Source organism: Equus caballus, chromosome 22, assembly GCF_041296265.1.
Source record: "Equus caballus isolate H_3958 breed thoroughbred chromosome 22, TB-T2T, whole genome shotgun sequence".
Classification (NCBI taxonomy): domain Eukaryota; kingdom Metazoa; phylum Chordata; class Mammalia; order Perissodactyla; family Equidae; genus Equus; species Equus caballus.
Genome location: NC_091705.1, coordinates 20,068,401 through 20,082,422, shown reverse-complemented (window position 1 = coordinate 20,082,422; position 14,022 = coordinate 20,068,401). Strand labels below are relative to the sequence as shown.

Sequence of the window (14,022 nt, the reverse complement as noted above, 5' to 3'; positions counted from 1 at the left end):
CAGGTAGACTTTGTATTCAGAAACCCAGAAGAGGGGTCCATCTGATAACACTTAGGCATATCCCATAGCAACTTCCTTTCCTCATCTGTGCCTCCACAGCTGTGGACTTGTCTGGTTTTTCACTATACAAGGATTACCTTAAGGACAAGGACTCTGTTTTATATTTCTGTGTCCTCAGTGTTATAGCATAGTCTTAATCAGTTGTAGACACTCTATAAACGTGCATTAGATGGATGCATAGTTGTAGGTACGAGAACTTTAGAGTTGGTGTCATAATTTAGTTCTTTTTTGTAACTTTTCTAAAGGCACTGACAGCTTTTTCTGATATTATCAGAGTGATTGCTGACCAGTGTTGAAGAGCCAGCTGGATTTGGAGACCAAGAATTTGTTGTTGCAGTCTACACAGTGTGGTGTTAGAGGATTGAATTGTTCTAGGGTGAAATTTTGTCAAAAGGGTTGAGGACAGCAGAAAAGGAAGGGGTGAGGATGCACGCATCCCTAATTTTTACAAAGAGGGTAGTTAAGAGATACTGTCTATATTGAAATACTTAAGAATGAAATGATAGGAAGCCTGGGATTTGCTTCAAAATAATATGATCATGGGGAAAGTGGGTAGAATATGAATGAAACAAGATTGGCCATGAGCTGGTAATTATTAAAGCTGATGATAAGCACACTGTGTTCATTATACTATTTTCTCTACTTTTTTAAAAAGTTTTAAATTTTCCATGATAAAAAAAAAATGAGAAAGATAATACAAGTGATAGAGCAAGAAATAAAAGTCCAAGTATATTATTTAAACTCCTAAAAGTAGCTACAGGAATATGTCTCAGCTGGACCTGCAGCCTAGGCCAGCTGGGACATAGCACATCTAGGCCAGCTGGGATGTCTATCAGAACTGACCTTCTGTCTTACTTCGCAGGAAGCACACTGCATTGTACTCAGGTTTTACCAGCTATTGGTGACTATTGGGCAGTCTCTAGAACAGTCAGTGGTCAGGGGCAAAAACCTGTCTCTCAGCCCAGCATACCCTACACTGGTGAAAATGGCAAAAGGAGCTTCCTGAGAGCTACTGACTTCACCCCCAGGCAGGGGTGCATCAGGAGGCCTGAGGGCTCCTCCCAGTAGGCTGTGAGGCCTGGGAAGTTACCTTCCAGTGGGCTGTGGCTGTACTGTCTCCTGAAGCTGTTTGTGGGTAACTCGCACATCCTCTCCCTGTATCCAAGGGTGTTATATCCATATCCTGTCATTGTTGACATCTTTCCATCACCATCACCCTCAGGATAATGACACAGAAACTAACAAAGGCACTAAAAACAGTGATATAGCTATATTGGAAGTAGAGGAGGGGATGATGGCCTAAATCACCTTCCATTATAGTAGGAAGTCAGTAAGTGATACCTAAAGTGGCTAATCAAGAAATGACAAGTTTTAAAAAAGCGTTAGTGATAAAAAGGTAACCCCCAGAAGAACTGAAAAGAAATATTTAAAGGTGGGGGCCTCTGGAGAGAAGCCTTAAGAGAGGAGAGAAAGCAGAAACTGTTGGTTTGCATGATTAGCCCCTTGGTACTTGCTGATATTTCAACCAAGTATATGTAGTTCTTAATGATTTTTAAATTGTTAATGAACATGGGAAAATGGAATAGGAATTCTGGAGAGTGGTGGAAAGGAGTGGCTGGAAGGAAATTTGGGGAAGAAAGCACAGAGCAGTATTCAGGTGGGCGGTTGGGAGTGGACAGATGGTGAGTGTTAGCTTGCACGTCAGGAATGAGTGGCTCGAGGGTATTAACTGGCCTTGAGGCTCTGACCAGAGCTTGGGTGTACATTTTCTGTGCCAGCACAAACCAGCATTATGTGGGTGGTGTGTGAGGCCAGGTGATGGGCACTGGGATCCAGTCCAGGGCCTGTGGTCTCAACGTAGAATTCCATATAGAACTTTGGTTTTCCTTTTTGTTTTTTTTCAAGAAAAGGTATTTCGTGTCACAGCAAAACTTGAGGTGGCAGCACTGGACTCAGGTTAGAATATGCTCAGCCACTGGTCACAGAATCTTCCAGCCTGGGCACAGCTGAGGCCTGAGTGGAAATCTGTTTGTAGACAGTTCCTATGGGAGGAATCAGTCCTCTCCTGGCTTCCAGTCTTGCAGTGTCCAGAACTATGTGGCAGGATTGGCATGGTGAAGTCAGGAGTCCAGATGGCAGCCATGGCCACTTAGGCCCTCTCTGGTGGCCTGATGTGAGATCTTTAGTGTCTGCAGAGCCTGGCCTCTCGGAGGGAGTCTTGTTGGAGCGGGACCCTGATCTGGACAAGCTCCCAAACTAGGTGGAGCTGAGCCCTGGATGGAGCTGCTGGCCTCAGGGTGCCATGGGGGCAGCCCACAGAGATTCTACCAGGTACACAGAGATGCTGGGTTTTCTCAGAGCCTGACAGGTGCTGCCTCGAAGCTAGAAAGCTTCACCTCACTGCGTGCCCAACTTGTCTTTCCTATCCTCTTCATGTCTTGCATGCTCGTAACAATGAAGATGGTGCTTGGTGGAGAAGATAAAGGCAACTTAGAGGTCTTTCCTTCTCTCTTTTCAAACCTTCCATATTAAACAGTGGATTTTTTTCTATTCTTTCAATATTCATTTATCCATTCATTCAAGTTTTTGAGTATCTACTTTGTGGATTGTGCACAGTAGATACAAATTATGTATGTTAAAAAAAGAATTTGGGAGTTGGATCCAAGATGGCGCCGTGAGTAGTCCTCTTTGTCTCTCCCCCTTCGAGTCTACAATTATTTGGACACTTATCGCTTAACAAAGGATATCCAGACAGCATCTCAGGACGTCTGAGAGACCCACGTGACTATACATCGGAAGGCGGACGGACTTTCCTCCGGGAGGATGTGGAAATAGGTGAAAACTCTCCGACCCCGACTGAACAGCCTAGTATCCACAAGCGGCTTTCTTCCAACGGACGCCCCCAGAAGATCAACACACATCTAGGGCAGGAGCAAGCACACAACAGAGGAGTGACGGTGGAAACAGGTGACCAGAACCCTATCTAAACCCCCCGCAATTACTCCTAAACGCAGAGGGAAACTCTAGAATTACACACCTGAGCCCGCGGGGAGAGTCTCTCCCCACCATTGGCGGGGAGATCCCACCTAGTGTTCATGGCGCCTGGAGGGTCCCAGAGAGAATCGCTGAGGGTGCGGAGGTCCCCCAGCTGCCACTGCCTGCACGGTGGGGCTAGGGATTGCCGGAGATCTCGGAGCGGACTGGGGCTGGGTGAAGCTCCAGAGGCCGACTCCGCGCCCTGGAGGGGAAGCTCCAGAGTTCCGCCCGGGCAGCAGACAAAACTCTCTGTCTGCCATTAGCGGAGGGGCCACGCCTAGCATTCACAACTCCAGGAAAGGGGAAAGTCCCGGAGAGAATCCCAGAGGGCGGGGTGACCCCCAGCTGCTGTTGCCCGCCCCGTGGGGCTAGGGATTGCCGGAGATCTCGGAGAGGACTGGGGCTGGGTGAAGCTCCAGAGTTCTGCCAGGGCCGCAGACACAACTCGCTGTCTGCCATTAGCGGAGGGGCTATGCCCAGCATCCACAACTCCGGGAAAGTCCCGGAGAGAATCCCAGAGGGCGAGGTGACCTCCAGCTGCCATTGCCTGCCCCGTGGGGGCTAGGGATTGCCGGAGATATCGGAGAGGACTGGGGCTGGGTGAAGCTCCAGAGGCCGGCTCCATGCCCTGGAGGGGAAGCTCCAGAGTTCCGCCCGGGCAGCAGACAAAACTCTCTGTCTGCCATTAGCGGAGGGGCCACGCCCAGCATTCACAGCTCCGGGAGAGAATCCCAGAGGGCGAGGTGACCTCCTGCTGCCGTTGCCCGCCCCGTGGGGCTAAGGATTGCTGGAGATCTCGGAGCGGACTGGGGCTGGGTGAAGCTCCAGAGGCCGGCTCTGCAGCCCGGAGGGGAAGCTCCAGAGTTCCGCCCGGGCAGCAGACAAAACTCTCTGCCTGCCATTAGCGGAGGGGCCACACCCAGCATTCACAACACCAGGAGGGTCCCAGAGAGGAGAATATCAGGCAGGGCAGCAGCTGACCAGCTACCACTGAAATCAGGATCTCCGGCTATCCCCCAAGACAGGGCAAAGGGCTCCCCGAGTTCTTGGGGAACAGGACTGGGGCTGGGTGGAGTTCCAGCGACCCAGCTCCGTAGCCTAGGGGGAAACCCTACAGGCTCACAGCAGCCTCAGGGAAAGCCTCTGCACAGCACTCGTAGAAAGCACCCATCCGGCAGCCACAAGGCTGGAAGACCCTGGGACAAAAGTAGCATAGCTAGGTGAACTAACCACAGACTGTAGAAGATGCCAATAGCTCTCCTGCGACCCATAGTGGACAAGTGATATTTTGTGGGTGCCAACAGTGATGGAGCGACAAATATAAGTGATCCTACCCCTGGCCACTGGAAAAGCCCATAACACCGTTGCAGACCCCAAGGAGGGAGCACGTCTAGGCGGGCTGCAACAGTAGGCACCAGCAGCCTGAAGCCCCCCCTGTGACGGCCCCCACGGCAGAGGAGGGAATCCAAAGGACCACTGTGACTACGAGGAGGGGCCCAGGCCCAGTTAGCAACCGTGGATAGGGTTCCTGGTTTGTGCAGTATAAACAGCTGCTCCCCCACCGCAGCAGCAGAAACAAGTGAAAGGAGCAACTAAACTCTATCTCTATGTGGAGGCACAAATCAACAACATCAAGCAATATGAAAAAATACATTAAATCTCCAGAACAGAAGGAAAATAACAAATACACAGAAAACAATCCCAAAGAAAATGAGATATATAACCTAAATGATGATGACTTCAAAACAGCCATCATTAAAATACTCAATGAGTTAAGAGAGAATTCTGACCGACAACTCAACGAGTTCAGGAGCTACGTCACAAAAGAGTTTGATACGATAAAGAAGAACCAAACAGAAATATTGGAAATGAAGAACACAATAGAGGAGATTAAGAAAAATCTAGATGCACTGAACAGTAGGGCCGATAATATGGAGGAAAGAATTAGCAATTTGGAAGATGGCAATATAGAATTGCTGCAGGCAGAGGAGGAGAGGGAAGTAAGACTAAAAAGAAATGAAGAAACTCTCCGAGAATTATCAGACACAATTAGGAGATGCAACGTAAGGATTATAGGTATACCAGAGGGAGAAGAGAAGGAGAAAGGGGCAGAAAGCCTATCCAAAGAACTAATGGCTGAGAACTTCCCAAATCTGGTGAGAGAGATGGATCTTCAGGTGACAGAAGCCAATAGATCTCCAAACTTTATCAATGCAAGAAGACCAACTCCACGGCATATAGTAGTGAAGCTAGCAAAAGTCAACGACAAGGAGAAAATACTAAGGACAGCCAGGCAAAAGAAACTAACCTACAAAGGAACCCCCATCAGGCTATCAGCAGATTTCTCAGCAGAAACTTTACAGGCTAGAAGAGAGTGGAATGATATATTCAAAAATCTGAAGGAAAAAAATCTACAGCCGAGAATTCTCTACCCAGCGAAAATATCTTTCAAATACGATGGAGAAATAAAAACTTTCCCAGATAAACAAAAATTAAGGGAGTTCATTGCCACAAAACCTCCTCTTCAGGAAATCCTCAGGAAAACCCTCATTCCTGAAAAATCCAAAAAAGGAAAGGGGCTACAAAACCAAGAGCAGAGGAGATAAGTAGAAGGACAACAACAGAGAGTAGCAGCTCTTCATCAGAACAGATTAAACCATGGGACGAGAAACAAAGGAAATTGAAGAAAACCGGAAAACAAGACACAAGATGGTAGTGGTAGGCCCCCACATCTCAATAATCACTCTAAATGTAAATGGATTGAACTCCCCAATCAAAAGACACAGAGTGGCAGGATGGATCAAAGAACAAGACCCAACAATATGCTGCCTCCAGGAAACACACCTCAGCCCCAAAGACAAACACAGACTCAGAGTGAAGGGATGGAGAACAATACTCCAAGCTAATAATGAACAAAAGAAAGCAGGTGTCGCTATACTAATATCAGACAAGGTAGATTTCAAAGCAAAACAGATAAAGAAAGATAAAGAGGGACAGTATATAATGATAAAAGGGACTCTCCACCAAGAAGACATAACACTTATAAATATATATGCACCCAACACAGGGGCACCAAAATTTGTAAAGCAACTCTTAATAGAACTAAAAGAAGACATCAACAACAATACAATAATAGTAGGGGACCTCAACACACCATTAACACCAATGGACAGAACATCCAGACAGAAAATCAACAAGGAAATAATAGAATTAAATGAAAAATTAGACCAGATGGACTTAATAGATATATATAGAACACTTCATCCAAAAACAGCAGGTTACACATTCTTCTCAAGTGCACATGGAACATTCTCAAGGATTGACCATATTTTGGGAACCAAAGCAAACATCAATAAATACAAGAGAGTTGAAATAATATCAAGCATCTTTTCTGATCATAATGCTATGAAACTAGAAATCAACTACAAGAAAAAAGCAGAGAAAGGTGCAAAAATGTGGAGACTAAACAACACGCTTCTCAACAAACAATGGATCATTGAAGAAATTAAAGAAGAAATCAAATATTATCTGGAGACAAATGAAAATGAGAACACGACATACCAAATCATTTGGGATGCAGCAAAAGCAGTCCTAAGAGGGAAATTCATCGCAATACAGGCTCACCTCACTAAACAAGAAAAAGCTCACATAAGCAACCTCAAACGACACCTAACAGAACTAGAAAAAGAAGAACAAACAAAGCCCAGAGTCAGTAGAAGAAGGGAAATAATAAAAATAAGAGCAGAAATAAACGATATTGAAACAAAAAAGACAATAGAAAGGATCAATGAAACAAAGAGTTGGTTCTTCGAAAGAATTAACAAAATTGACAAACCCCTAGCCAGACTCATCAAGAAAAGAAGAGAGAAATCGCAAATTAATAAAATTAGGAATGAGAGAGGAGAAATCACAACAGATACCAATGAAATACAAGAGATCATAAGAGAATACTATGAAAAACTATATGCCAACAAATTGAACAACCTGGAAGAAATGGACAAATTCCTAGACTCCTACAATCTCCCCAAACTGAATCAGGAAGAAATGGAGAATCTGAATAGGCCAATCACAAGTAAGGAAATAGAAATGGTAATCAAAAACCTCCCCAAAAATAAGAGTCCAGGACCGGACGGCTTCTCTGGAGAATTCTACCAAACATTCAAAGAAGACTTAATACCTATTCTCAAACTGTTCCAGAAAATTGAGAAAGATGGAGTACTCCCTAACACATTCTATGAAGCCATCATCACTCTGATCCCCAAACCTGACAAGGACAACACAAAGAAAGAAATCTACAGGCCGATATCACTGATGAACATAGATGCAAAAATCCTCAACAAAATTTTGGCAAACCGAATACAGCAATACATCAAAAAGATTATACACCATGATCAAGTGGGATTTATACCAGGGACACAGGGATGGTTCAACATCCGCAAGTCAATCAATGTGATACACTACATCAACAAAATGAAAAACAAAAACCACATGATCATCTCAATAGATGCAGAGAAAGCATTCGACAAGATCCAACACCCATTTATGATAAAAACCCTCAATAAAATGGGTATAGAAGGAAAGTACCTCAACATAATAAAGGCCATATATGACAGACCCACAGCCAACATCATACTCAATGGACAAATACTGAAAGCCATCCCTCTGAGGACAGGAACAAGACAAGGGTGCCCACTTTCACCACTCCTATTCAACATAGTACTGGAGGTGCTGGCCAGAGCAATTCAGCAGGAAAAAGAAATAAAAGGAATCCAAATAGGTAATGAAGAAGTAAAACTCTTGCTGTTTGCAGATGACATGATCTTATATATAGAAAACCCCAAAGAATCCATAGAAAAACTATTAGAGATAATCAACAACTACAGCAAAGTAGCAGGGTATAAAATTAACATGCATAAGTCAGTAGCATTTCTATACACTAACAATGAACTAACAGAAAAAGAACTCAAGAACTCAATCCCATTCACAATCGCAACGAAAAGAATAAAATACCTTGGGATAAACTTAACCAAGGAAGTGAAGGATCTATACAATGAAAACTACAAGACTTTCTTGAAAGAAATTGACGATGACATAAAGAGATGGAAAGACATTCCATGCACATGGATTGGAAGAATAAACATAGTTAAAATGTCCATACTACCTAAAGCAATCTACAGATTCAATGCTATCCCAATCAGAATCCCAAGAACATTCTTCACAGAAATTGAACAAAGAATCCTAAAATTCATATGGGGCAACAATAGACAGCGAATTGCTAAAGCAATCCTGAGCAAGAAAAACAAAGCCGGCAGAATCACAATCCCCGATTTCAAAACATACTACAAAGCTACAGTGATCAAAACAGCTTGGTACTGGTACAAAAACAGGTCCACAGTTCAATGGAACAGAATTGAAAGCCCAGAGATAAAACCACACATCTATGGACAGCTAATCTTCGACAAAGGAGCAGAGGGCCTACAATGGAGAAAAGAAAGTCTCTTCAACAAATGGTGCTGGGAAAACTGGACAGCCACATGCAAAAGACTGAAAATTGACCATTCTTTTTCACCACACACCAAAATAAACTCAAAATGGATCAAAGACCTAAAGATTAGGCCTGAGACAATAAGTCTTTTGGAAGAGAATATAGGCAGTCCACTCTTTGACATCAGTTTCAAAAGAATCTTTTCGGACACTATAACTCCTCAGTTGAGGGAAACAATAGAAAGAATAAACAAATGGGACTTCATCAGACTAAAGAGCTTCTTCAAGGCAAGGGAAAACAGGATTGAAACAAAAAAACAGCTGACTAATTGGGAAAAAATATTTACAAGCCACTTATCTGACAAAGGGTTAATCTCCATAATATACAAAGAACTCACACTGCTTAACAACAAAAAAACAAACAACCCGATCAAAAAATGGGCAGAGGACATGAACAGACATTTCTCAAAAGAAGATATGAATATGGCCAATAGACACATGAAAAGATGTTCATCATCGCTAATCATCAGGGAAATGCAAATCAAAACTACACTAAGATATCACCTTACACCTGTTAGATTGGCAAAAACATCCAAAACCAAGAACGACAAATGTTGGAGAGGTTGTGGAGAAAAAGGAACCCTCATACACTGTTGGTGGGAATGCAAACTGGTACAGCCACTATGGAAAACAGTATGGAGATTTCTCAAAAAGTTAAAAATAGAAATACCCTATGACCCAGCCATCCCATTACCGGGTATCTATCCTAAGAACCTGAAATCAGAAATCTCAAGAGTCCGTTGCACCCCTGTGTTCATCGCAGCATTATTTACAATAGCCAAGACGTGGAACCAACCTACATGCCCAGAAACTGATGATTGGATAAAGAAGATGTGGTATATATACACAATGGAATACTACTCAGCCATAAAAAAAGACAAAATTGGCCCACTCACAGCAACGTGGATGGACCTCGAGGGTATTATGTTAAGCGAAATAAGCCAGTCAGAGAAAGACGAACTCTATATGACTCCACTCATAGGTGGAAATTAGTATATTGATAAGGAGATCTGATCGGTGGTTACCAGGGAAAAGGCGGGGTGGGGAGAGGGTACAAAGGGGGAAGTGGTGTACCCACAACATGACTAACAAAAATGTACAACTGAAATCTCACAAGGTTATAATCTAACATTAATAAAAAAAATAATAAAAAAAAAAAGAATTTGTTCCATGGTAGTTGAGTATAAGGAATGTCTTACTTTTCTTATTTTTAGAGTATTCTTGGGCTCAGCCTCTACCCACCATAGGTGATCAGAAATTTGTTCTCAGCCTCTGTTTTCACAGAGCCCCATCCCGTCCTCTCAAGGACATAAAGAAACCTCCAGGCTTAACTGAGTCCAGAGATCTGGTGGAAGGTCCTCTGATCTTCATTCATTGACTGCTGATCCTGGTACCCTGGCCCATGGCCATGAGGTTTGTTTGAAGGCAGCTGTCCTCGCTCCCATGTGATAGGCTTGGGCACAGAATAAACACGGAGGCTCCAGAACCTCCCCAGCCCTACCATGCAATCACTCCATATTCCCTGGCACTTTCAAAGCTCTAAAACATCCTCTCCATTCCTTCCATTTCCTGGTCTCAAGGTTTGGGCCATGCCTCTCTCTTTGTTTCAAAGCACTACCGTCTCTTCCTGTACCCTCACCCGCATCCCCACCCCTGGGGAAGATCAAAGTTAATTTCTTTTGGGGCCGAACCTTCCAAGTAAAAATTACAAATTTTTTTCAGTGTAGTTCCTGAAATGCAAAAGAAATTGTTCATGGGAAGGAGCAAGGGAGGAGATTTGTTTTTTTTATAATTCCTTATTTCATAGTCTCCTGAAGTGTGTCCTCTGGACACCAACATCAGAATCATCTGGGGAGCTTAAAGCTGCAGGAGTAGGAATAGGGCCCAGGATTCAGGATTTGTCACAAGCTCTCCAAGGTTTGAGAACATGGTCTACTTCTTGGAATACAAAGGTATATCTGCTCTTGTGTGGGAGTGAGGGAATTAGCTTTTTATTCTTTCTCCTGCAACAACAATTAAAGTCAGAAATAGATATTTTTATAGACAGAAAATACAGGAATCTTCTTTTCCAAGATATTCTATGTACGTAGCCATAGTGTAAGGTAGAATATGATAATCTCATGCTCTGAAAGGAAAGTCGATCAGTATTGAGAGAGTGTGGAGAAGAGAGAGCCAATTCCCATTGGAGGAGGGGGCTCCTGAATCGGGAAGGGAGCATTTGTGCTGGGCCACAAGGGGCAGGGAGGACCCGCACTGCAAATGGGCAGGGAAGGCACTCTGTTGACAGAAGGATCCCATACTGTAGTGGCACAGCAACCTGAAAACGCTTGTTTGACTGAAGCACAAAATTAGCGCTTAAGAAGTGTAGGTCTACAATATCCTACCCCAAATCCTGGGGCTGACTAGGTTTCTGAGTTTCATTTTTCATTATTTAACACGCCCAGAAAGCCCCCTGGGCAAGCACACCTTAAGCAAACATATTTTGGGAAGTTGAGTTTCCAGCAGGTTGTGGAAATGTGAGGGGACATACATTCTAGATTTCCTGGAGTGTGGAGAGTGATACCTACTGTTTGGAAAGGGAGAGGAATGACATTGTGTTTTATTTATAAATTGTAACGAGATTTTCTTCTTTGTATTAAATAGATTTTATTATAGGAAGTCCTCATGATCTTCAGTATCAAGAAAAGCCCACAAACACATTTCAACATTTTCATAATAAATCATGAAAGGAAAGGTCTGATTGGGATAGTATTTTGAAAAATGAAACTCAAAAGAATGAAAAATGTTTATTTTAATTTTATAGTTAACAAAGTTAAATTATGGTTGCAACCATGAGCCAATTCTTAGAAGAAAGAAAACTCAGTTAGATCCTACTGAGTTTTAGGGAGGAAGTGGGGTCATTAGTTTTCCAATTATCATATTCATTTATTCAGCAAATATTTATTAAGCACCTCTTACATGCCAATCACTGCTTTAGGCACTAGAGATAGTAGTCAGCGGCGGAGTCCCTCACGGATCTTATTTTCTAGTGGAAGAAAAAGACCGTAAATAAATGTACATGTGAAGGCTATGAAGAAAAGTCATGCAAGATAAGAAGATAGAGGCATGGCTTCAGTTGTGCATATGGTGCTCAGAGATAAGATAGCACAAATGAGTCCTTCACTTCAGATTTTACTTTACAGCGTGATTTAAAAATAGTCAAGGACCTCATCAGCTTTCTCAAGATCCTCTCTTAATCCTATTCAGAGTATTTTGAAGGACTTATGTCTCTATCCTTCGTCCCTCTCCAGTTTATAATTTGGGCAAGTCTTTGTCAGTGATTTTGTGTGATCAGTTATCCAACATCACTTTCACTAAAATCTTGTGTCTTGCAAGATTGATTTTGCAGTTGGTTTGCATTGTCTGACAGTCTGTAAGCAGGTCAGCCCAATTCCTGCTTGTTATCCTAGTGTAATTTTTAATAGCACTCGCCTTCACTCTCAGAAGTTCTCAGTTTGGACAATAAGTTCATCACTCTATCAATCAAAGATTAATCAACCAAGATTGACACAGTGGGTGTGGTGTTAAGCAGGGCTAGATGTTTCTAAGGCCAATCCATTCATAAACATTTTTATGTTAAGACTTTTGCTTTGCTGTGAAACCTTGTAACTGTGGAGACTTAGATGATAAACATTCAAGAAAAGAGAACCCCTTTTAGAGTAATGTGAGTCTTGGATACCAGCAACGCTGGCAGCCAGTTTATATAGATTCTTTATGATTTTAAATTGGGCATGAATGTGGTATGGCCCTTCTTCAGCAAGACATCAGGCTAATTGTTGGGATCTTAGAGCTGGGGGAGCTGCCCTGAAGAGTGTTACATGGCACAGGGCACCTGGACACTGGATAGGTTTTTAGAAGGTGCCATTAGCATCCAAACTTTTTGGTACCCCACAACAAGTAAAAGCATTTCATGGATTTCTTTAAGTTGAAACACTGAGGACATACTAATGTTTTAAAAGATTAAAATCTCAACAGAATTGGGTGGCCTCGAATCTATTTTCTTCTCCTTTATGTGTTGTAACCTGGAATCTTCATTCTTCAAGATTGAATAACCTTGTTGATATAATTGTTCTTCTCCAGTCTTATTAAAAAGCTTTTTTTTTTTTAATTTTTTTTTTTTGAGGACGATTAGCCCTAAGCTGGCATCTGCTACCAACCCTCCTCTTTTTGCTGAGGAAGACTGGCCCTGAGCTAACATCTGTGCCCATCTTCCTCTACTTTATATGTGGGACGCCTACCACAAGCATGGCTTGCCAAGCGGTGCCATGTCTGCACCTGGGATCCGAACCGGTGAACCCTGGGCCGCCAAAGCAGAATGTGTGCACTTAACTGCTGCGCCACCAGGCTGGCCCCATTATTAAAAAGCTTTTATGTGAGGGCTGTGGCCATATTCTGCAGCTTTCCTTCTCTCAGGGAACCTTCTTATTTAAGACTGGTTACTGTAATAAATGAATGAAAAGCAAAGAAGTGGGTTTCTCCTTATCTATGAGTTAAATCTATGTATCTTCATATTTCTGATTATAAATGGTGGCTACCGGGAGGACACAGAAACTTCAGTTTAGGTGGTATTGGAACTTTATTTATGGAATGTCAAAAAGAAAATAAAACCATCAAAAAGGCAAAACAGTGGAAACCTCTTCTGCCTCTGTGAGCCTAGCTGTAAGAAGAACCCAAAGCATTGACTTGTTACTGTGCTGGGGCTTGGGGTTAGCACTTTTCTTGCATTACTATAGGGTAGGGGTTGACAAAGTCGGGGAGTTGGGTGGGATTAGAGAAACAAGATGCTGATCGTTTATCTCTGTGATTCTTGTTATACTTAATGTCTGTACTTGAACAATTATGATTTTATTCAATAACTATTTCATTTGTAGTACCATTATCTCTCAAGGGAGGGCTGTGTTCCCTTAAAAAAGCAGAGAGCACACCATGTACCATGGCTGGTACTACGTGTATCATAGGTAATAGTAAGGACACAGTTATCAAACTTAGTAATAAATATTGAGGTGCACATTTTTTCATATTCTAATATCTCTGAAATTATGATGCACCTTACAGTCAATGATTTTAAAAGTTTAAAATCGTTAGTTTAATTGGCAGTGCTTTTTCTTAGTAGTACACAAAACATTGCCTCTCTTAGTCATTGGTGTCTTGGATTTATCAACTACATTAGGGATTTTTTATATTCTGGGTGTAAAGACTGTTAACTGCATAATAAAGTCATTTAAGTTCCCATTGGTGTTATATTGATTGTCAGATGATATTCAATGTAGTAAAACTTGAGATTCGGTTAAAAAAAAAAAGACACTATCTTGAAGTGCATACATATTAAGCACATAAGTGTCA

General features: G+C 42.5%; 1 protein-coding gene across 4 annotated transcripts in view; it reads left to right on the top strand.

Moving 5' to 3' along the window:
• ATRN (attractin) overlaps positions 1–14,022 on the top strand; it is a 178,122-nt gene that overhangs the window by 134,766 nt on the left and 29,334 nt on the right. The gene's annotated exons all lie outside the window — the stretch shown is intronic.